The sequence below is a fragment of the Callorhinchus milii genome, unplaced genomic scaffold (genome assembly GCF_018977255.1).
Source record: "Callorhinchus milii isolate IMCB2004 unplaced genomic scaffold, IMCB_Cmil_1.0 Scaffold1, whole genome shotgun sequence".
NCBI classification, from domain to species: domain Eukaryota; kingdom Metazoa; phylum Chordata; class Chondrichthyes; order Chimaeriformes; family Callorhinchidae; genus Callorhinchus; species Callorhinchus milii.
The window spans coordinates 59,076,274-59,099,831 of record NW_024704742.1 but is presented as its reverse complement, the minus strand read 5'-3'; positions in this window follow the sequence as shown (position 1 = coordinate 59,099,831).

The following is a 23,558-nucleotide window of genomic DNA, read 5'->3' as shown; positions in this document are numbered from 1 at the left end:
GTACAGAACAAAAGCAATGGGGTCTAAAATGCGGATTGGGCTCATACCCGTGGGCAATCCATGTTAAAATACATTCAAATCTCCTTAATTAATAATTAGCAAACAATGAAAATAATTATAGGTGATTCCATAATCCATTTCAATGGTTACTTAGATAATTAAAGGCACCATTTATGCATTTAAACATGGTTAGCCCATATTTTAGAACACAATTTAACTTGAGTGGAGAAGCACCTTCTGAACAGAACGTGCTGTTGGTTAAGAGCTTTGAGATGCTACCCTGCAAGGAGGGCACTATATAAGTGCAAGTTGTTGTTGTTGTGTCTTGGAAACTGATGTGTCAGATTCTCTTCTGGCTCATGCACTTTCTGTTATTGTATGAGAAGCCTTTCATTTTTGACTGAGGGCTATATTTAACAAATTGACAACAACTCAGTAGCTTCAGGTAGGAAGAGCACATTGAAAAATTCATTCATGTAACTGATATTCCCTGCAGAACCTCTCTACATCCCATCAAATGTTCCATATGTTCCTGGGAGTGGTTGGGGGATACCTGGAGCTGTGCTGATTTAAAGGAAGCACATCTGTTGAAGGTGTGCAGTAAACTAGGACATTGTTGATTGTCAACCAGTCTGTCTGCCTCATCAGCAACCTATCGTGGACATGTCCTCAATCATATAAACTAAACCCCTACCAGGTTGGGTCATCCTAGTTGGATATTATATCAAAACTTACCGTTTAGTTATCAAAGCTGGTTCAGATACCTTAAGCTTTACTGAGCTTTCTCCATAACTTGAAGATCCCATTAAGTTCACAAAAACATGAACAAACACTTCAGGCTCACAAACTCCTTATTCCATTTTTCCTTCGTTGATCCCTTTAACATACTGAGTTTTAAAAGCTAAGCTTGACTTTATTCAAGCATTAGCTCATAGTTTATTTCACTCCTTGTCCTACCCTTTCCAACCATAGATCTCGACTCAAAAACAAATCTCAGTTTCCATTATGCTGGTACATAGACATCCTGCATCAAATTCTGCCACTGTTAAGCACTCTGAGATGTTATCCCACGTAAAAGTTTGGTTGGTGAACATTAAGGGCAGCCTTATAGAAGACTGTGGCCCCATAGTTAAATCCCTCAAAAGCGCTCTGAGACTCTACCCCATATGAAGGGCCCTGTATAAATACAAGTTATTGTTATGCACAGATTCTAATGAATGACAAATTTTGTTTCGAGGATTATTGGCCAGGACACTAGGAGAAACTTCCTTCTTATTCAATGTGGTATCGGATGTCAGCCTGACACAGTTGGTAATACTCTCACTGCTGAGTGAAAAGGTTCATGTTCAAGTCCCACATCAGAACTACAAACTCACATTGTTTGGGTTGACATTCTTGTCAGTAGTGGTGGGGTGCTGCGTTGCGGGAGGTACTATCCTTCTGATGAGAAAGGCCAATCTGCCTGTTCAGTTGGACGTTAAAGATCCTATTTGAAAAGAGAAGGGATTTTCTCACAGTCTCATGGCCAACAATTCCCAAGATAAACTTGATCATTCACATCACGGTTGTTTGTTGCTGTACAATGCTGTGAGCAAACTGCTTGCTGAATTTGCCTAAAAAATACAGTCACTGCATTTTACATTGTGAAGCACTTTGAGACATCTTCCTGAAATGAAAGGTGCTTTATAAAATGCAAGGATTATTTATAATTACTTCCCTTACCTTGGCAAAGTATGGCCCTTTATTGTGGCCGATTAGCTGTTTTACTCACTCTTAAAAAAAATTACAGTGTTTGGAATTTGGGGCGTATTTGTAACCAAATGAAAGACACATGTGACAGCAATTCAGCGCTTGTTTACATATCATATTAAATTACTTTGTTAGTCTTGATAAAAATGTCCCCATTTCTGCCAAAGCAAATCATTCATACTTACTTGGCAGGCGATGATTGACAGAAGGAAATGAAAATGTCGTGAATATTTCAAACGTCTCGTATCAAATATTGATAACAATGGAGAAATAGCGCTATCATCCTGAGGTCAAAATGCAAACGTGATTGCAAATCACCCTGTCTGAATTATGCAAGCTCTCCTTAGTAACTCTCACCTCTGAGTCAGAAGGTTGTGTGTAACCCATAAAAAATTAGTCACTTACTCCATGGCCGTTTGTGGGATGTTCATGTGCGCAAACCTGCTGCCACACTTCGCTGACAAAATATACAGTCAGTAATAATAATAATAATATTCCTTACATTTGATATAGTGCCTTATCCCGTCTTTGAGACGTCTCAAAACGCTTCACAGAATATATTGCAAATACACTTTACAGAGACATCTCAGCAATGTGATAAGGAGCTATATCAAATGCAAGGATAATTATTATTATTAATTTGCATTACTAAGAGGATGTATGATTTTTTATTGTGATCCTTTGCCTACGTCTCACGTCTCATAAATAATATGAATATAAAATAGCCACTAGCATATCTAAAAGCATGTTGAAGAAGAACGTCTTTACACAGAGGGTATTGATACTGTGTTACTTTGAATGGGCTTTTTAATGATTCATTCATCAGATTTTTGACTTATTACATCTTATTAGAGATTTTTTGGTTTGTTTTCAACATTGCTGTCATTGTTAGTAGAATTACGTTTTTCAATTTTCCATGCAGTATTAGCACTGCATTGAATTCAGGCACAAAATGGGTAAATATTGAGTAAATGGTCCAAAAATTGATTTTATCCTAACATCTCAGGAGCAACCTTACATCCACCCATATGACATTTTCATGTGCCCTACCAGCTTTCTTTGTGGCATTCTGTGAGCAAAATTGACAATTTAGTGCTAAAGTTTGTACTTTTGAGTCATGCCCATTGGGAAATGGATTGAAACTGCCTACCCCAAAGCTGTCAAGAGAGAGGAGATTTTGTCCCCATCTGTCTCAAATGGATTCAGATTCAAGACTCGGAGGTGAAAGGACAGTTCCAACCAGTCTTCCCTGACACAATATTTCTAAATGTTGTGGAACATGTATATTGATGTAAAATGCAATGACAAAGATATTAATACAAAGAGAAATAAACTATTGAGTTAGCTCGGTAGTCCGTGCTGTTCAACTCGGCCTAAAAGGTGGAGTGATTCTGATGGGCACAGCCAAGAAAGAAGGCACCTGCAGACTCATTCGGTATTCCTCCAAAGGATTTCATCGTGATTTGTCACATACAAGAGAGAGAGCTAAGGGAGAACACTGGAGAGAAAAATATTTAAAAGGACTGGGTGGTGCAGTGGGCAGTACTCTGAGGCCAGAAAGGACACCTTGTGTTAAGACCACTTTGTTTTAATATTAAGATGGTGCACAATTGTGGAAAATTCTTAAATACAGTCTTAATTTGGAAGCCAGTTCATTTTAAGAAACTCAGAAATACGACTTCCTGATTAAGACGGAGTTAAGCATCACTGAACGCTGTTGATCTCCAGTGGAGCTGGCAAAGTGCTGACATGATCAAGGAAACAAAGTTGCCAATAAAATTTGATAAATAACAAGTCAGATGACATTAGATCTAGCTATTTGGCTGCTTCCAATCTCTTCAATTTGATGCGCATCTTTCCTGTGCTAATAACATGATAAACATGAATCAGTATTGACCTTCTGGGTTGTAGAAACATTTTGGGTATGAACTGAAATTTGTTTAGAGCTTCAAAACTCCCTTTAAGGAGAAATGCCATTTAAATATCTTGACAAATGTTTGAAACAGTGGTTAGATGTGATGGTGTAGAGACAATAATACAAAATAATCATTTACTTTAGAATTGATTTTAAATTTGAGAGCTATAATGTTGTTTAGAGTACCTATATACCATCGCTCTCTATATCTATAGTCCTGAATGATTCAAAGAATGATATAGTAATTATTATTGTAATTTTGTTGTGTTAATAACCAGCTGTCGTTTTTAGTTGACTTTATCTCTCTTTCAGTACTGACTACACTGACCTGTAGCAACTCTGTGGAGTTATTTCACAGAGATAACATTTAATGGTGTCTCAGTTGCAATTTCACTTATGCCATTATATTGTCATTTCACCTGAATTATTTTGGAATTGTGCACAGGAGAGTTGGATTATCACTGTCAGTGCTGCTGTTTGTCAACTGCCTTGAATTCCAGCAGACAAAAGGCACCTGTCACATGCTTTTGTCTATTGCTCTGCTTCATAAGGAATTGTTATGATGGATATTGTATTGACTTTAATAAAAACAGAAAGTGCTGGAAATGCATAGAAGGTCAATCATCAACCACAAGGAAAAGAGAGGTTAATATTTCAGGTACGACCCTTCATCAGAACTCAGGGCGACACTTGAAATCTTAACCTGTTTTCCTCCCTCTCTTTTTTTTCTCTCTCCTCTTTCTCTCTAAGATGCTGTTTGATCTTCTCAGAATTTCCATCGTTTTCTGCTTTTATTTCAGATTTCCAAGATCCACAGTTTTTTTTTCCCCCCCTTTAATCTCTGAATATTGACTTTATTTTATTTTGAAGATATGCTAAATCCCTGTGGCAGAGTGAATTTAAAAATCTTCAGCGTGCTCCTGGAGAAATGAATGTTGATTTGACATTGTGTGTCTTAACGTGTTTGTGTTTCTGCACTGGGTATCAGTCGATGAGATTATGAGTCCTGATAGGATGGGTACAATATCCTTTACTTTTCCTGAAATCCCCTACACTATTTCACAGGGACATCAAACGCAGGTAGCAAACTTGTCCTCTTAAATGCTGTTTTACAAAATATTTGCCACCTTCGGTCTTCCATACATACTTGACGCAGTGCAACCCAGGTGAGTCTTGGTCAGGCGGAGAACAGGAGAGAGAAACAAAATGAAAGAAGGACAAAGAAAGTTGACAGGGCAAAAGAGGAAAAATCTAGATACAGAGAGAATTCAAAACATTTGTACTTCTTCATGTTAAACTTGTTTCCTGGACAGTATGCATTTTTTTTCAACAGTTAAATTTGTTCAATATGAACACTTCCTCAATAATCCATATAAGTTTTAAAAGGAAACTAGATGAACATCTATCAAGGAGTAAACTATAGGAGTATGGGAAAATGTCAGGTGGGACTAAAAGGATTGCTCTTTAAAAGAGCCAGCACAGACACAATGGGCTGCAAAGCCTTCCTCTGTGCTGGAAATTTTCTGTGATATTAAGTGCCTAAATAGTAAAACCATAAAATACAGAAAATAATTAAGATTTATATAAAAGCTTCATTATAACATAGATACACTTGGTTCAGAGTCCCATGGTACCTGCCTGACTATCGGCAGGTTTCATGTTAATGCATTAATTACTGATCTGCAGCATTTCTAAACACTTCCTCTACCACACTCACTGTGTTGAATATTCAGGCATTTCAGGGCCAGAGCTCCAAGGATTTACTTAAGAGCACAGATTCCAATGAAGCCAATGTCCAGATGACTGAAAGGCCCAGGTAATGTATTCATTTTATGCACTGTCATAGACAGAGTGGAATCAAATGTTGGTGATAACTTGCTGAACTGGCATTTTTAGTAGTTTGTTTTTAAATATCCACCGATGTGAGCTCAGGTCAACCTCCTCATGACCTTCATTTACTACCAATTCAGGTTGATCTACCTCTTGCCCCCACCAGTATCCCCCTGGGGGCAACCAACAGCTTAACTAGTGCTTATCTTTAAAAGAAGTGTGAAGGACAAGGTAGTTTGAGCATAAACCTATAAATACTGTACTCACAAATTCTCCTCAGAATAAAATGACAGAAATAAAACCTAGCAAAAAATCAATCGAAAAGCTGTACCCATTTGAGTCAGTTTTAAGATGATTACATGGCAGCACATATTAAAAACAAAGTGGTATTTTAGAAATGGGATGATATTAGTGAAGCCAAATGCAGAACATAACATACCTCAGCACTCAGTAAGTGAATTGACAATGAGAGGTGCTGCATAAACTGTGATAAATAAAACATGGACAGCCTGACTCAGTCACTAGGACTCTCTCCTTTGAGATGCAAGATTGTGGATTCAAGCCCCAATGCAGGATTTTAAACTTAGTCAAGGCTGACACTCCAGTACAGTGCTGGTGGATTGCTGCACAATCTATTGTAATAGCCGATGGATATGTTAAACCGAGGTCCCATCTACCTATTCAGGGGGTATTAAAGTCCCAGAGGAACTATTTGCAAGGAAAAAGAAGTTTCCCCCAGTGTACTGGCCAAGAATTCCCCAGCTGACATTGGTTTTCGCTTCATTGCTGTTTGTGGAGCATGTTGTGTGAAAATTGCCTACTATGGTCACCTAAAAACAGTTACTTTGCAGTGTGAAGCACTTTGAGAAATTTTGACAACCTGATAAGGCGCAATATCAAATGCAAGTATTAATATGATTAAAATAAACCAGAGCAAACCTCATAGAACCAGAATAAAACTTTAAATCTAGAACAGCTTGCAAAACTGCACAGAATCTCAATAAGATGAACAACTGGAAATGCCAAAGTTTAAGATTATAATGTCATTTGGAACTTTCGACTGAAGCAAAACCAAAGAATTGTTACTGGATTATATTATTTAACAGCAATGCAGGCATAAATAGTCCCAGCTACAGCAGCAGCAAATGCTGTAGAAGTATATTCCAGTGAACATAAAGATGGGAATGAATTTAAACTAGCATTACTGTGGCCATTAATCCAAACTATTGACAGAAGTGTGATGAACACAAGCTTCCTGCCACAAACAACAACTGAGTTCACAAAAAAATACTATATCAGAAGAAAAAGGTCAAACAATTGAAATCTTGGAGTAATTTCTCCAGACAGACTCATAATCTGCTAGAGCTTTGCTACTGCATTACAATTTGGGAGAATCCATGAGCCACAAACAAGGGAGGCAAAATTGTGATGTGTAATGCACTTTTCACTGATGATATCTATACACATTGTTGATACATGTCAGCTTGGCTCTGTTGGTAGAACTCTTGCTTTTAGCCAGAAGGTTGTGGGTTCAAGCCACAAATCAGGACTCGCAGTCTAGGTCGATACTCCTGTACAGCATGGGAAGAACACTGTATTGTTGGAGGTGCCGTCGTTTGGATGAGATGTTAAATCTAAGATCCTATCTGCCCTGTCAGATAGAAAAACACAAACGGGAGTGAAGCATGCTTTAACAATTTCAAAATTAACATGCTAACAATATCACTTTGTCGTCCTTAAGTGCTGTTTGTGGAAAATGCAAATCCATGACCAATAACAAAGTCTGTAGAAGCTAATGATGATTCACCTCAAGCAATGAGCAATGCATATTTTGGAAACGGGTAATGAATAAATTGAGTGCCATGAAATTCAAAAAATTGTAGGCACAGCTGTGAGTGCAGAATTCATAGAGGATATAACTATGCAGTAAATTCATAACCTATGAATTTTGGAAGAGATCCCGCAAATAGTGATAGACAAATTAATAGAGCATCACTACAATATTGATGAGGGGAGTTTGTGCAAAAAATGCACCAACTATAGGAGTACTTGGGGGACAGAATGAGTGTTACCTGAACACCTCCGAGTACCTGGCACAAGGTGTGAAAGAAACTTAAAAAATGCAACAACAACAACAACAACAAGATTCCATTTATAGAGCGCCTTTCACGTCAGGAGGACGTCCCAAGGCGCTGCACAGTTGGGTCATGACCCGAGCAGGGGGGAAATGGTCAGGGTGAGGGGAGGGAAGGGAGGGAGAGAGGAGGGGGGAAATGGTCAGGGTGAGGGGAGGGAAGGGAGGGAGCGAGGAGGAGGAAGAGAGTCGAGAGGGGAGCTGAAGGCACGGTCAAAGAGAAAGGTTTTGAGACCGGCCTTGAAGGAGGAAAGGGAGGAAGCAAGGCGAAGGCACTGGGGGATGGAGTTCCAGAGCCTCGGGGCTGAGAGGCTGAAGGCCCGACCACCGATAGTAGGGCGGTTGGGGCGGGGGACGTGGAGCAGACCGGAGCCAGAGGAACGGAGGGTACGGGCAGGTAGGTAGGGGGATAGTAGGTTGGAGAGGTAGGAGGGAGCAAGGCCGTGAATGGCCTTGTAGGTGAGGATGAGGATCTTGAAATCAATCCTCTGGGGGATGGGGAGCCAGTGGAGGCGAGCGAGGGTGGGAGTGATGTGGTCCCGAAGCCTGGTGCGGGACAGTACACGAGCTGCAGAGTTCTGAATGACCTGCAGCTTGTGGAGGGAGGTGCCGGGAAGGCCGGCGAGGAGAGAGTTCCCATAGTCCAGCCTTGAGGTGACAAAGGCGTGAACCAGGGTTTCAGCAGCGTGAGGGGTGAGGTAGTGCCGTAATCTGGCGATATTCCGGAGGTGATGGAAGGCGGTGCCAGTTGTGGTGCGGATGTGAGGGAGAAAGGACAGCTCAGGGTCGAACAAAACGCCGAGGTTCCTGACTGGCTTTGAGAGGTGGAGAGTGCAGCCTTGGATGCTGATGGTGTCAGCGCCTGAGGTGCGGAGGCGCTGACGTGAGCCAATCAGGAGGGCCTCGGTTTTTCGCACGTTGAGCTGAAGAAAGTTGTCTCTCGTCCAGGACTCGATGTCGGACAGGCAGGCTGTCAGGACATCGGTGGTCGTGGAGTTGAGAGTAGAGGAGGAAAGGTAGAGTTGGGTGTCATCCGCATACATGTGGAAGTTAACCCCATGTTTGCGGATGATGTCACCGAGGGGGAGCATATAGAGGGTGAAGAGGAGGGGACCGAGGACAGAGCCCTGAGGGACACCACATGAGACAGTACGGGGGGTGGAGGAGAAGCCATTCGTTGAGACGAAGTGAAGACGGTGGGAAAGGTAAGAGCTAAACCATTCAAGGACAGTGCCTTGAAGGTTGAGGTGGGAGGACAAGCGGTGGAGTAGGATAGCGTGGTCGACCGTATCGAATGCTGCCGATAGGTCGAGGAGGACGAGGAGACAGAGGGAGCCCTGGTCACAGATAGTCAGGATATCATTGGTGACCTTGACCAGGGCAGTTTCTGTGCTATGAGCAGCACGGAAACCTGACTGAAGGGGTTCAAAAAGAGAATGGGTGGAGAGGAAAGAGCGCAGTTGGGAGGCGACAACTCTTTCCAAGACCTTGGAGAGAAAGGGGAGGTTGGAGATGGGCCGGTAGCTTGATAGCTGCGACGCATCAAGGGAGGGTTTTTTCAGGGTGGGCGTGATGATGGCAGTTTTTAATGGAATGGGGACAGAGCCAGAGGAGAGGGACAGGTTTATGATGTCAGTGATGTGTGGGGCAAGAAAATGGAGCTGGGAGATAAGGAGTGGAGTGGGGATGGGGTCAAGGGAGCAGGTGGTTGGTTTTAGGGATAGGATGAGTTCAGTGACAGAGGGTGGGGAAACGGGTACGAAGGTGTGTAGGGGAGGATGGGTAGGAGTCGGAGTGTGGGAGGGAAGGGGTGGGTGGTGGGTGGAAGTTGGAGGGGAAGTGACCGCGGAGCGGATTCCCTTGATCTTGGATTCAAGGAAATCCAGCATCTCCTCGCAGTGAAGGTTGGAGGAGATGACCTGCGCGGGGTGGCGGGGGGGACGGAGGAGTCGGGATGTGGTGGAAAACAGTAGCCTGGGGTTGTTCTTCGCCTCCAGGATTATCCTGGAGTAGAAGGACGACTTGGCCGAGGCTAGAGTGGAGCGGTAAATTTTGAGGAGGTCCAGCCAGATTTGTCGGTGGACCGTTAAGCCGGATTTGACAAAGGTGCGCTCAGCAGCCCGCACCTGGCATTTCAGTGAGCGGAGGTGGGTGGTGTACCAGGGGGAGGAGCGGGAGTAGGAGACAGTGCGGGAAGTGATGGGGGCAAGAGTATCGAAATGCATCCTGTTATAGGAAAAAACTTTGTTGTGCAGCATGACAATGGGACATTGCTTCTTTTTAATCTACAAGTTACTTGATGGAGGATTTTATTAGCCGCTTGTTCAAAGTCCATAGGAACAGAGGAACAGGAGTAGGCCATTCAGCACCTCAAGCCTGTTCGCCATTCTATTAGATCTTGGCTGATCATATCTAGTCAGGCTTTCAGCTTACCTGCCCCCACTATCTAGAAATCCATCCTGGAATCCCTCTGTCTTCTTCTCTCCCTCACCTCTTTCAAGATATGTCTCAAGATCTACCAGTTTGACTGGAGTTCAGTAGTAGTATTTTCCCTCTCCACTCCCTCGGCTCCCACTCACACCTCAGGTACCAAACCAGGAGTGTCAAGGGCTTTGAGACATATAACCATATAACTATATAATATAAGTTGTACTGTATTAGTGCTGGTAACTAATAATTATTCACTGATCCACAGCTCAACATCAAGCATTCCAAAAGCAAGGCAAGATAATGCCGCTTATCCTTGTCCACAGCAGAAAATTCCTTTGTCGTAGAATTACAAAGAAAGAATTACACAGAACATTACAGCACAGAAACAGGCTATTGACCCAACTAGTTCATGCTACGCCTGAGACTCTACCCTTTCTACCCCTCTATTCCCGTCTCCTTCATGCACATTCTGTGAAATTTTCACACACCCTCCCCAAATTAACCAGCCTAAAAATATTTAACGTGTGAGCTACTGACACAATACATTCATGGTTTAAGGATAAAAGAAAGCATGTCAGAAACAAAAGCCATTTGAAACATCAAGCTCAGTCCTTGACATGGCTTGTTGCAGATCACAATGTTAGAGGCTCTTTGATTGCACTGTTATTGGCTTTCCCAAGGAAGAGCCCACAACAGTGCAAACTGAATGTTCCACTTGAAGGATTTAAGTGATCGTTTGAGGAGATGAGCAGAGCACATTACAGAAAAGAGACCTAAAATCCACAATGACCCCAAAGGTAATTGAGTGCTAGGACATCAGTCTACTAATCAGATGCACATTATTCATCCATGATTAGTTGCATTTCACTGATAATCCCTAAATCCCATGGCTTCATTAGTTATGAGTTATGAGAACGTTCACACCTGAACTATTTTCCACATTCCGCTCACACACACACAGTGGCCTCTATTTATAGTATCCCTATTAAAAAGTGATGAATTAATCATTGGGATTTATTTAATCTCAAGATTTTTAAAATCTGTGTGTGGCTGAAACAAACCTGCATGATGTATAATGAGCCACACTGCAGATTGTGAATACAATCCCAACACATTTTTCAATTTTGCCAGCGGGGATTAAAACCTATTCACAGCAACCGCCCATCAGCAGACCTCTCTACTGGGTAAGCATCTGAACAACCAGGACCAGAATAACAGCTGGAAACTAAATCGACTTATCCAGCTGAACATATTTCCTCGGCTCAGGTGCAATGGCTATAAGTGACATGCAAATCAGTTCTCAACTGACGTCTTTGAGCTCAGGAAGTTTGCAAAGCAGAATATTTTCACCTTGATGACTTATGACATATTGGGGTTTAAATTATATTGGCTTTCCCAAGGAAAAACTGTTCTGACGAAGGGTCGTGGACCTGAAACGTTGACTCACTTTCCTTTCTCCATGGATGCTGCCTGACCCATTGAGTTTTCCCAGCTCTCTCAGTTTTTGTTTCAGATTCCAACATCTGCAGTATTTTGTGTTTTGTTTAAATTATCTTATGTTGTCATTTCTTAACCGAATTCCTTAAAATAATAACAAAAAAACTTGCATTTGATATAGTGCCATTCTCATCAGGTGGCCATTTCAAACTCTTCGCATGATATGCTATAAAGTGAAGTGACCGTGTATTTTGTAGGCAAACGCAGCAGCCAATTTGTGCATAGCAATGTCTCAGAAACAGCCATGAAGTGACCAACCAATTTTACTTTGGTGATTATTTACCAGGACACTGGGAAGAAGCTCCCTTCTATTTTTGAATAGTTCCATTCTTTAATAAGGAATCCCATGAACCTCTATTTCAATTCATTTTTTTTAAATTCAAAGAAGAGGCAACTCCACAATAGGATCCCTGTCTATCTTTGGTAGTCCTGCCTCGGAGGATGACTTTGAAATTTGGGGAGTAAAATACTTTGCAAACCAGGCAACTTCCTTGAAAATTCCATAAGTCTTTTATTCCAATCGTAAAACATTCATTTATCATCATACAATCCTTAGCTTCCACTCATTATTGAGTGAGCTGTGGACCAGCATTACTTTTCTCAGTGAGTTTATAATTTTTAGACTGCTTTAAGACCAACGTTAATTTACAGCTGTCAAGAGTTGACACAAGCAAGCTGCAGGCTGATATAGAAGAGTCCAAAGTAGTTACAATAGGGAACATGTTCCTCGAATTGAAAGATTCTGTCTTTTCAGCTATTTCTGTTTTCACCAATAAATTTCTCTATCTTGGACAAAAGTTCTTTGTGCAGTTCTTCCGACAAATGTTACCAGTTCTTTCTCTGGCAGGACATCTTTTGCACGAAGTGTACCATCCCACACTTTCTTTACTGTAATCCTGGCGTTTGATAAGCACCTTATCATGTCATCGAGAAGTCTCAAAGCACTTCACATGATTTTACTGTGAAGTGCAGGGCAGTGTATTTGTAGGCAAATGCACAGGCTGATTTGCACACAGCAATGTTCCACAAACAGCCATAATGTGAATGACCAGGTGGTTGCATTCAAATTGGGAGAAAGTTTCAAAGCATTATTCATGGATTGAGCAGGAGCCTGATTGGGAGGAAGCAGGTGGGGTGGAGATGGTAACCAAAAATGCACTCATCGATCTTTAGAAAGGATTTGAAAACAGAGATAGAAGGGATGAGGTGAGAGTCTAGGAAAGAGTTCCAGAATGTTGGGGTAAAGTAGCTGAAGACTTGGACATGGGCAGGGACATGAAATAGGCTGGAGTTGGCAGAATAGAGGGAGCAGCCAGGGATGTAATCAAAAAATATTGCAGAAATGCCATGGTAAAAGGCTGTAGAAATATTTGAAGGTGAATATAAGAATCTTAAAATTGATCCACTGAGAGCCAGTGGAACCGGGTGACTTACTAGCAGGGTTCCCAAGGGTGGTCAGCATGATGTGTTTCTGTGTACTAGAAGGAGTCTTCATTGCAAGTCAAAGTCCATCTTAAGAAATGCAGTTAAAAATGATTGCGTTGTACACCCCAAAGTTAGTTAGGGTAAACAAAATCAAACTAGGCATGCCAAAAATCTAACTACAGACCTGCTGGTAACAGTTGCAATATCTCAATTACATGCATATAATCTGGAGAACCATTAGATTTCTGCAAAACAAATAATTGATTTGGTATTAAATCAGAGTCTGTTGGGAAAAATATTTACAAACGGAGAGCAATAAAATCTATTGATTGTAGCACACTGAGCAGAGCCTACCCACGTAGTCTGCATATGGAAATTATACTTAAAAGATGCCAGCCCGCTGCAAGCCCACCCACAGTGTGCGAGACCAGGTCTGTACCTTATGATTCTACACTAATTTATTGAATTTCACACTGGGTTTCCTTTTGCATATGGCAATGACAACATGCTGTGTAGGTTTAACTTCACTAACAGTCTCTTCACTGTATTTTGTTGATTTTCCTCCATCCTTACTAGTACTATAATCCAGTGGTGCAATATTCCAGATGTGAGCAGAGATAGCTCCTGGAGGAATTGGGACTTTTTTCTTCGAATAAAGAAGGTTGAGGGGTGATCTTTAAAACTATGAGGTATTCTGACAGAGTTAATTGGGAGTCAACAGGGATAAATTATTTCCACAGGGGATTTATTTCAGATAGTTAGGAAATGAGCAAATGGGGAAAAAAAATTAATCCACATGGATAGAATATGGAATACCCTGAGGGCAACAGTGGTTGAAGCAGAATCCATAAAGCATAAGCTATGGGGGTATGGAGAAAGCACAGGTAAGTAGGACTGATAAATAACTTGCTGGAGGGATGAAAACAAGAGGGCATAAATATATAAGACCGCCTTCGACAGATATAAAAGGGAATTTTGGAGGAATTTCCTTTCATGGAGTTTGGTGAGAATGTGATACTCACTGCTGGAATCTGACGTTGAAACAAAAAGCATGCATGTATTTAATCTGAACTTTGACGGGTACATGCGGTGGAAGGGAATAGAAGAAGAATGGGAGGGAGCAATAGGAGAGAGACTCATGTGGAGTATAAACATAGACATGGACTATTTGGGCCAAATGATCCATTTCTGTGCTCCATCATTCTAGTTAATTACTGCAGAAAAAGTGAAATCACATTGTTTGTTATTCCCAGATTAAGATGAAATAAGACCCATAATTCCACACTTTTTTTGTTTCAGACTATTGACTTAAACATTTCGGTTTGTGCAGAATTTATGGAAAATTCGTAAATTCTGTCTTAATTTGGGTGCTATTTTTTCATCAGTTCTTCAAACTTGAGACTGAATGGAAAGATTTGCAAAAATTCTACATCATCTGAAATTTTAAGATGGTCCTAAGGCTAAATTTAAGTGATTTTTTTCCCCAGATCTCCTTTACAAGCTAGCTGATTCAAAAACATTTGATATATTGTTAATAATCAATACTGTATTGATTATTAACAATGTCAGGAAGATGTCTCGAAGCGCTTAACATTGCTGGATGGCACCCAAATTGTGTGGGGGGGAGGCTGAAAAGGGAGGGGAAAGATGACCAAAAGCCCAGTCAAAGAGGTACAATTTGAGACGTGCTTTAAACAAGGGGAGGGAGGAAGGCTCCCCTCAACTGAATACAGCTCTTTGCTGTCAGGAATAAGGATAATTTTGTACACAGTTTGCACCTTATCACAAAAGCAGCATTGGATCTGTAGCCATAGAACATCAGAATAAATGTACTTGTATGCATTATTTCCTTTGTAAACCTATTTAGACATTCTGACCTATCTCTTCATCTGTGCCTATGGTGACCTCCCCCACTCTCTCTGGCTCTACGTCAGACTCTGTCACTGTTAAGCTCTCCAAGATGCTACCTTGCAGAAAGAGCTTTATATATATGCAAGGTGATGTTGTATTCTGTCAAAATATTCCCACCAGTCTAACTTACTACTTTTTCACAAATTATCTCGATAATGATGAGGAAAACTAACAGACATCTGATACAAATTTGCTTTGGTAATACTCAGTTCTTTAAGTGACTGAATTCACTATTGATGAGACAAAAGCATTTGCTGCTAACCAATGCAGCAGTTAATCAATTGAATTAGACTGCAGAGTTATGCTGCACCAAACACAATTTATTTTCAATTAAAAGAAAGGTACTTTATGATTTCCAATAAAATTATTATTAATAATAATCATCCTCGCATTTTAGATAGTGCCTTTCATGTCAGGAGCATGTTTCAAAGCGTTTCACAGAATTTGCTGTAAAGTGCAGCGACTGTATTTTAGAGGCGAAGATTGCTATGACGCAACTGGACATGAAAGCATTCCATAGGGTTATTGCAACCTACTGCTAATATGCTGGTGAAGCTGCATAATATAGGGCATCCTGATATGTAACAGAATATACATCCTGATCTGTGACTGACTACATATCTCGCACACAAAATGCACAGTCAATCCACTTTCCAATATATTCTGTGAAGTGCTTTGAGACGTCTAAATGGTGTGATGAGGCACTAAACCAAATGCAAAGATTATTAGTATTATAATGTGAAAACTAAACAAATGGATTACATTGCTGCTCTTGTGCATAAATAGTCTTAGATCTGGTGTCCTACCTCTTCACATATCTGACTATCCAAATTGATGATTTACATTCCAGGTAGGCACCCCAGAAAACATTTCAGTGGAGGCAAAAAGATGCTTGTCGTAAAAATAGGAGCACATATGTGGGCTAAAGTATTGGGGGTCCAGATTTACTCTATTTGTATAGCATTTTTAGAGCCTGTAGAATTTGGCAAATTATTACATTCAGCCTAAAGTTTGAAGTTGGTTGGTTTTCTGTAGTTCTCCCGGAAAACCATCTTAAAAAAATAGGTTATGTTTAAGGCTGTAATTCTGTAGGCACTGAAATGCTACATTAATAGAGTAAATTGAGACCCAGGTGGAATTTTCAATCTAATGTGCTTTGACATCTGCAAAACTGGCGAAGGAAAGGTGATAGGTGTGCCATTTCGCTGCTGTGTTCATCCACAAAACACACAACCATTCCAATTTACAGTATACCCCATAAGGCACTTTGAGGCATCCTCCTGACATGAAAGGCACTAATATCAAATGTAAGGTTTATTTTAAGTAAGCTTGATCTGAGATTACCTCAGAGCCAAGTTGGTTTGACGTACATGGGGTTCCATGTAGGAGACTCACTGTATAACTCAAGGTACTCTTTCTAGGGACAAGCTATCATTTAGGCTGTTTTTTTTCTGATGAGTGTTTATTTTTAATATCCCAATATAATAAATGTAATGTCTGGTGCAGTGAGAACAGTCTGCCACTGGATGCCACAACCACATTTAACAAGCAGTACCAGCATAAAATATTTACCAAATGTACAAAATGCAGACATTTGGAGATAGTATCCAACAACCACTCCCATTATTAGACTCCTATTAGACTCCAATCCTCCACACTGCCCACCTCTGACCGTATCTTACAACCGACGTAGCTGAAACCCTCATCCACACCTTCGTCACTTCCTGGCTGGATTATTCTAATGCCCACCTCGCTGGTCTTCTCAGCTCCACCATACACAAATCATAATTCAAAACTCCGCCACACAGATACTCACCTGCACGAAACTCTGTACCCCCATTACACCAGTCATTGCCAGGCTCCACTGGCTCCCAATCACCGAATGGATCGATTTCAATATCTCACTCCTTTTCAAATCACTTCATGCCCTCATACCTCCCTACCTATCCAATCTGCTTATCCCCCACTCCACTACTCCGCTCAGCTAGCTCTGGCCTCCTGTTTGTCCCTTGTGCCTGCTATTCCACCATCGGTGGCCATGCCTTCAGCCACTACACCTCAATCCCTCCACTTTGACCCCTCCCTCCCTACCTTCAAATCACACTTAAGGACCTTCCTTTTTGATTGTGCTTATGGACACCTACCCCCTCCCTCTCCGCCTGGCTCACTGTCAGACTCCACCACTGTAAACGCTACCCTGCATGAAGGGCACTGTATAAATGCAAGTTGTTGTTGTTTCGCACACTCTCTCGCCACACAACTATAACTCCCAAATATTAGACTGAGGTCTCAATCGCTCTGGTTGTAGCCTGAGTGATCATTCAACACAGATGCTGAAAAATATCAGTGGACAGGCAGCTCACACACAGCACAAAACTCTATTAATCAATATAATAATGGACTTTTCCTGCCCAGGCATGTAAGATTCCTGCTAAATCTGAGAACACTGATTTACAGACACTAAAGTATATATAGAGTAGCTCGAACTCAAATGTTGTATTCCAATTATAAAAGTAAATTAAACACATGCAAATATCTAAATTATAGCAAAAAACATTACATGTGAGTCACTGGGGACTGATAAACAAAATTCAATGTCTGTTAATTGCAACTTCAGTTTGCGAATACTGTATTGAGAAATTTCAAGCAAAATTCACAACCAGCAAAGTATGAATCCCAATTTGGCAAAGTCTGTAAAAGGGCTGTAGCACGTTTCCCACCAGGCTTTTGCGGCTTGAGATTTGCTGCCTGTGAACCATGCCAAAGATTTCACAATCTGATTTTCGCAAACCAGACCCCACAATTAATCCAACAAATCCAGTTTATAAATACTTTGAATTCAAACTCACAGAATACTGTTCTCTTAAAAAAACATGACTAATTGATTTTTTTGCTCATCTGGTTGTCTTACATCTGACAGGACCACTGTATCCATTAGGGCTTTCGTTTGGAGAGTTAACAGGAGCTGAGTGGAAAGTGATCATTGATCAGTCTTCCCTTCTATGTTCTGCCAACCAGCTGTTCTGTCATCAGCAGTGACTTACAGTACTGTAGATTTGCCTGGCTCAAGAACTGGACTACTGAGACTGCCACAAAGACTTTCATTTCCAGGTCGCCTTACATTCATAGAACCATAGAAATTTACAGCACAGAAGGTTATTTGGTCCTTCGTGTCTTTGCTGACATTTTAAGAGCAATTTACTTTTTTACTTTTTTAAAGAGCAGTTCCATCTCCAGACCCCTGCAGTTTACTCCTTTTTAGATATTTATTTAGTTTCCTTGAAGCCAAATCAGGCCCCAAATCAACCCTTTTCCATCTCTCTCCACACCCCCACACCCCCAAACGTAGATAATATAAGTGGATTATAAAACATAACATTTGCAATATAGCACCAACACGTAAAAGCCACGATAGCAAATGTGAAGTTTATTATTATTGTTTATAAATAACTGCGCCCAACAGCTTCAACGTGAGCATTTGTTTGACTGTTGCAGTCCATCCCACAATACAAATGGGAGTGAGTTCAGCATCAACAGATACTGCTGCATCTCATTGAAGTGGTTTGTATTATAAACAGGGATGTGCAGGAAATTGGCTATTTGTCAATGGGACTATTACAATGTAATAACCAGCAAATGATTAATACAATTATTGAGGTGTCCCTTATGGCAAGAAACAAAAGCACCCATATCAGAGTAATATTTCAGTTTGTTACTTATTACTAATGAATGCAATAAGACTTCAGTTGAAACAGATGCAAACTCAACATGTGACAAATTTGCAGAAAGCATGAGCGAAAAGACATATTGTGCTGGATAAACAGTTTGATTAATGTGGTCTAAACGTATGCAAGATATTTGATGGAACATGACACATGGGAAAGGAGATCACATCTTTATGCACACACATTAAAATTGTTTATTCTATCACTGTGTTGGTAATTTCACCACACGTTACTTCTCACATTAAAAATCAGAAATGATAATTCACACACGACACTTAAGCCAGCTGCAGCATGTGGTATCCCCAGGAGCTCTGCACCGTGGAACAAACTGAATATCTCAGCCTTGATGGAGAGTTTGACATCCTTTCACTCAAAGCACCTGTGTGTTATGAATCTTTGACACTCATGACACAACTCTTGTGACGTATTATTGTCACTACTTTTACAAACATAGTTCCTCTGGATTTTTTTAAAAGGTTTTTTGCTGTCTGTGGCTGCATTTTTTTCACATACAAAAATATTTCCATCTTTTTGATATTAATATGCTTGGAATGTTAACGTGGTAAAATTCAGTACATTATAAAAATGTATTTAATTGGTTTAAAAGTGTACTATTTATGAACCTCCCCTGATGGATACAAATGAACTTTATAAATGATGCTGGGTATTTGGAATATTGCCTGCAGTTCTGGACATTACAGAAAGTTCATCAGAGCCACGGAGAGAGGGTTCAGCTACCATCCCCATACTTAAACAAGGGCTGAGTGGTAATAATTATGAGCACTAGCTCACAAATTGAGTCTATTTTCACTGGAACAGGTCAGGTTAATAGAGATTTAGGATTCAAGATTCTGAGAGGGTTTAAAAGGATACATATTGAGAGGTTATACCCTCAGATTGGTACCAATTGGTAAAACTCAAAATTGGAGGCCACTAGAAGATATGAGGGGGCAGGAGGTTGGAAGAAGTCTTTTTTTCCCCACAAAGGGCTTGTACAATAAAATACAAATTTATATTTACATAGCACTTTTCATGTCGGGAAGATATTCCAAAGCACTTAACAATCCTGGATTGGCACCCGAGCTGGGGGTTGGCCGAATGTTAAAGGCATTAACCTGAGTAGCATTAAACCAAAAAAAGATTTGATTGGATACTGGATTATATACAAATGTAATTTTGTTGTTGTTGGATTCTGGGTTGTGCTGCTGTGGATGATCTGAACAGGCAGGAGTCGGGTGTTGTAATTGGCTTTGTGCTCTGGGCTGATAACAGAAAATAATGAGCCAGGGTTCAGCTAACTGATCTCAATCAATTACCTCTGTTGGGAAGTGTTGACATCAAATAAGAACAAGATTGGATTTTGCTGTGATTCCCTCCATAGGTGAATAACTTGTCAACATTCACTATCTACTTGTTTGAGGCTTGTTATTTTTCATGCTCAAACTTGAAGAATTAGGCCAGGTATCAGAGGGCTACTAACACCTGTGGAACTGTATCTTACTCAGAGCCACTATTAATGGAGAAGGGAAGTAAAGAAATGGGCATACATTTGTATTTAAAAGGAGAGTGAAAACATTGGAGGAATTTTATCTTTCACAGGGAGGAAAAGATGTCACCAATAATTCTAAATAAATAGGGTGCCCAAATGCATTTATGATGCAGATTTATAATCCATTATAACACACCCATTTTAGTATGGATCCACTGTAGACCCATGCTATACAGCAAACTAGTGACTGACTAATTATATATTATATATGAAATAAGGTTGCTCTATAAATGTAGTGACCAGACACCGCAACCAATGTTAGTAATGATTGAATAAAACCTAACTTCAAAGACATTGAGATTATGTTTTAAATGTTGTAGAAAATAATGCAGTGTGGAAAATTCATGCGTTTACCTGTTTTTGTTTGGATCTGGATGCTAATAGATTAAAAACAGCCAGTGGGGAGTATTTGCAGTGCAGTGAATTTAAAAACCTCAACAAGCATCTCAGTGTCCATACTCCTAAATATAAAGCTAAATCCAGTTGTCTTTACAGCCCCCTGAAATTATAGCCATTTTAGTGGCAAATTTTACTGCCTGCTGAGTTCCTAAAACCATATTCTATGTTAGGTCCCTGACCTCTGGAGGCAACACATCTGTCGATATTTTTGTATTCCAGCAGTTTTAGACACCCCACCCCAAAAAGGATATTGATGTATTGGAGAGAGTTCAGATACAAGTAAAAAAAAGCTCATGAGGAGGCTCACAACTAAACTGAACTGATTTTCATAATCAAAAGGATTGAAGGCGAGAAAATCCATGTCTGTAAAATGTTTGGAGGGCTGTTTAATGTGAATACCTCTAGGTTATTTAACTTGTATTTTAAGCACAGGTCTGATTGAAATGGACCATGGAACCATAAGAATCCATGACACAGTAGGAGGCCATTTGATCCATTGTACTAGTGCCAGCCAGCATAGAATTAATAAGCCTCAAGCATGTTTGAAAAAAGAAGATTTTTTTGTGTGATTTTTTTTCAATGTGTTGAAACAGACTCCTGGATTAAAGTAGTTAATACAGTGTTGATTGAACAAGAACTAAATTAAAGTTCAATTGGGAATGTGTTTGAGGGTTATAAAGATATGTAGATATAGATACAATTTATTACATACTGTATAGAGCGTAATGTGTTGGAGCTGCTGCAACCATAAGCACAGTATGCTGAGGAAGTCAAATGACCTAAAATGTTTGATGTATTCTACACACTCCATATCAAATGTGTTAATCAAGATCTTTTCAGTGATATAAACTACTTCAAAGACAATATTGGCGTAAATGATCAATGTTCAGTTCTGACGAAGGGTCGTGGGCCTGAAACGTTGACTCACTTTCCTTTCCCCATAAATGATGCCTGACCTGCTGAGTGTTCCCAGCAACTTCTGTTTTTGTTTCAGATTTCCAGCATCTGCAGTATTTTGCGTTTTGGTGATGTAAATGATGTGCATTGATGTAAACATACAACCAGTTGAGCTAGAGCACAGGAGAGATCCTGGTTGGGGTAAGGGAGGGTGGAGGGCAGGGAGGGTAAGGGTAGGAGGGTAACCAAAGGTGCGCTCGAAGAGGAGGGTCTTGAAAGAGGCAAAGGAGGGAATGACGTGAAGGGACTGCGGGATGGAGTTCCAAAGGTTGGGGGCAAAGAGGCTGTAGGTCCAACCCACGATGGTGGAGCCAGCCGAGCGGGGGAAGTGGAGCAGGCCGGAGTCTTGCTGAGCAGAGGAAGCGGTCAGGTCAATACGGTGTTATCAGGTCACAGAGGTAGGAAGGAGCAAAGCCGTGGAGGCTTTGAACTTTATTCTCTGAGGGATGGGAGCCAGTGGAGCCGGGTGAGGCTGTGGGTGATGAGGTCAAGGAGCCTGGTGTGGGAGAGATCACGAGCTGCTGAGTTCTAGATAATCTGCAGCTTGTGGAGGGAAGAGTTGGGAATGCCAACAAGGTAGTCGAGCCTAAATGTGATGAATGCTTGGATGAGGATATCAACGGCCTGAGGAGAGAGGCAGTGGCAGAGCCGGATAATGTTGCGGCGGTGGGGAAAGGCAGAGTGGGTCATAGAACAGATGTGGGGTAGAAAGGACAAGACGCCAAGGTTCTGGATTGGCTCAGTGAGGTGGAGTGTGCATCTATGGATGGTGACGCTGCCAGTGCCTATGGTACAGAGGCGCTGACAGAGCCAATCAGGAGGGCTTCGGTCTTGTTGATGTTCAACTTCAAATCAAAGTTTAAAAATATTACAAGTAGTGTTCGATCATAACTTCTGGGCCATCTTCCTACAGCACCATCTCTACAAATCAGCAGTATAATATGCAACACATTTGGCTTTGATGCATCGCAACAGATCATGCTGAACAAATGCAAATCTGAAATACACCAGAGGATTTACTCATGTACAGAATCTGAAGCACGAGTCATCAGATGGAGTTGGGAACACTTTCATTTGTGTTCATGTGGGGCTCCTTTTGCACTGATTACTGATCACAGAACTGTTGGAGCTCATTTTAACAACCTAGAATCAAAACCAGCAGCACCCATAGAATGATGGTGACTACATTTGCAGCCATATCATTTCAGGTACACCACAGAGCATATTAAGGTAACAAACAGACGAACATGTCAGAACATTCACTGTCTAATCACTTTTTGACAGAATAGTGAGATCATAAAAGTTGCTCAAGAATGTCGATTTTGTTGCTGCCAATGTAAATCTCAAAGTAGTATCACTGCAGGAAACTCAAAGAGAGGGAAAGTAGAATCTTACAAAGCACCAAAAGATAAGACACACCCAGAACTGGAAATTGACTTCAAATTAACAAATTGATTACTGAGAAAATAAGCACAAATGAAAGTTCATTCAAAGCATTTTTAAGCATACATTTTGAATCAACATTTGGAGAGTCTTCAATAGGATAATTATAATTCAGTCTTTTCTAAAGATGCAAGCAATGTATTGTACCCATGAAGAACATCAAAACTCAACAAATGTGAAAACAGTAGTTTCAGGTATACACAAAACCTAATTGCCCTACTATCCAGGGCCCAATTATCCTTCCTCCCAATAAATATCAACCACATCAAAACTGAGATCTTCCCAGAGGAATCTAGCAAAAGTTAGGTGCGGACTCTTTTGGATATATTCAATCCAGGGGTCCATCTCCTTGTAAAAATTAACAACCTTGAATCAAAACCAGAAGGCATTTGATATTGTGTCATTGAAATTATGAGATAGACTCTGGTAAATGTGTTTTGAAAAAAATATTCACATTGTTTGATGCACACAAATAGAAATGGGCAATGTCCCAACTTTTATTTACAAATGCAAATAACCTGCAATTGATCTTAACTTTGATTCAGAAGTACATGGTCTATCATTCACTGATCATTAAGATGGCAACCTTTTTTG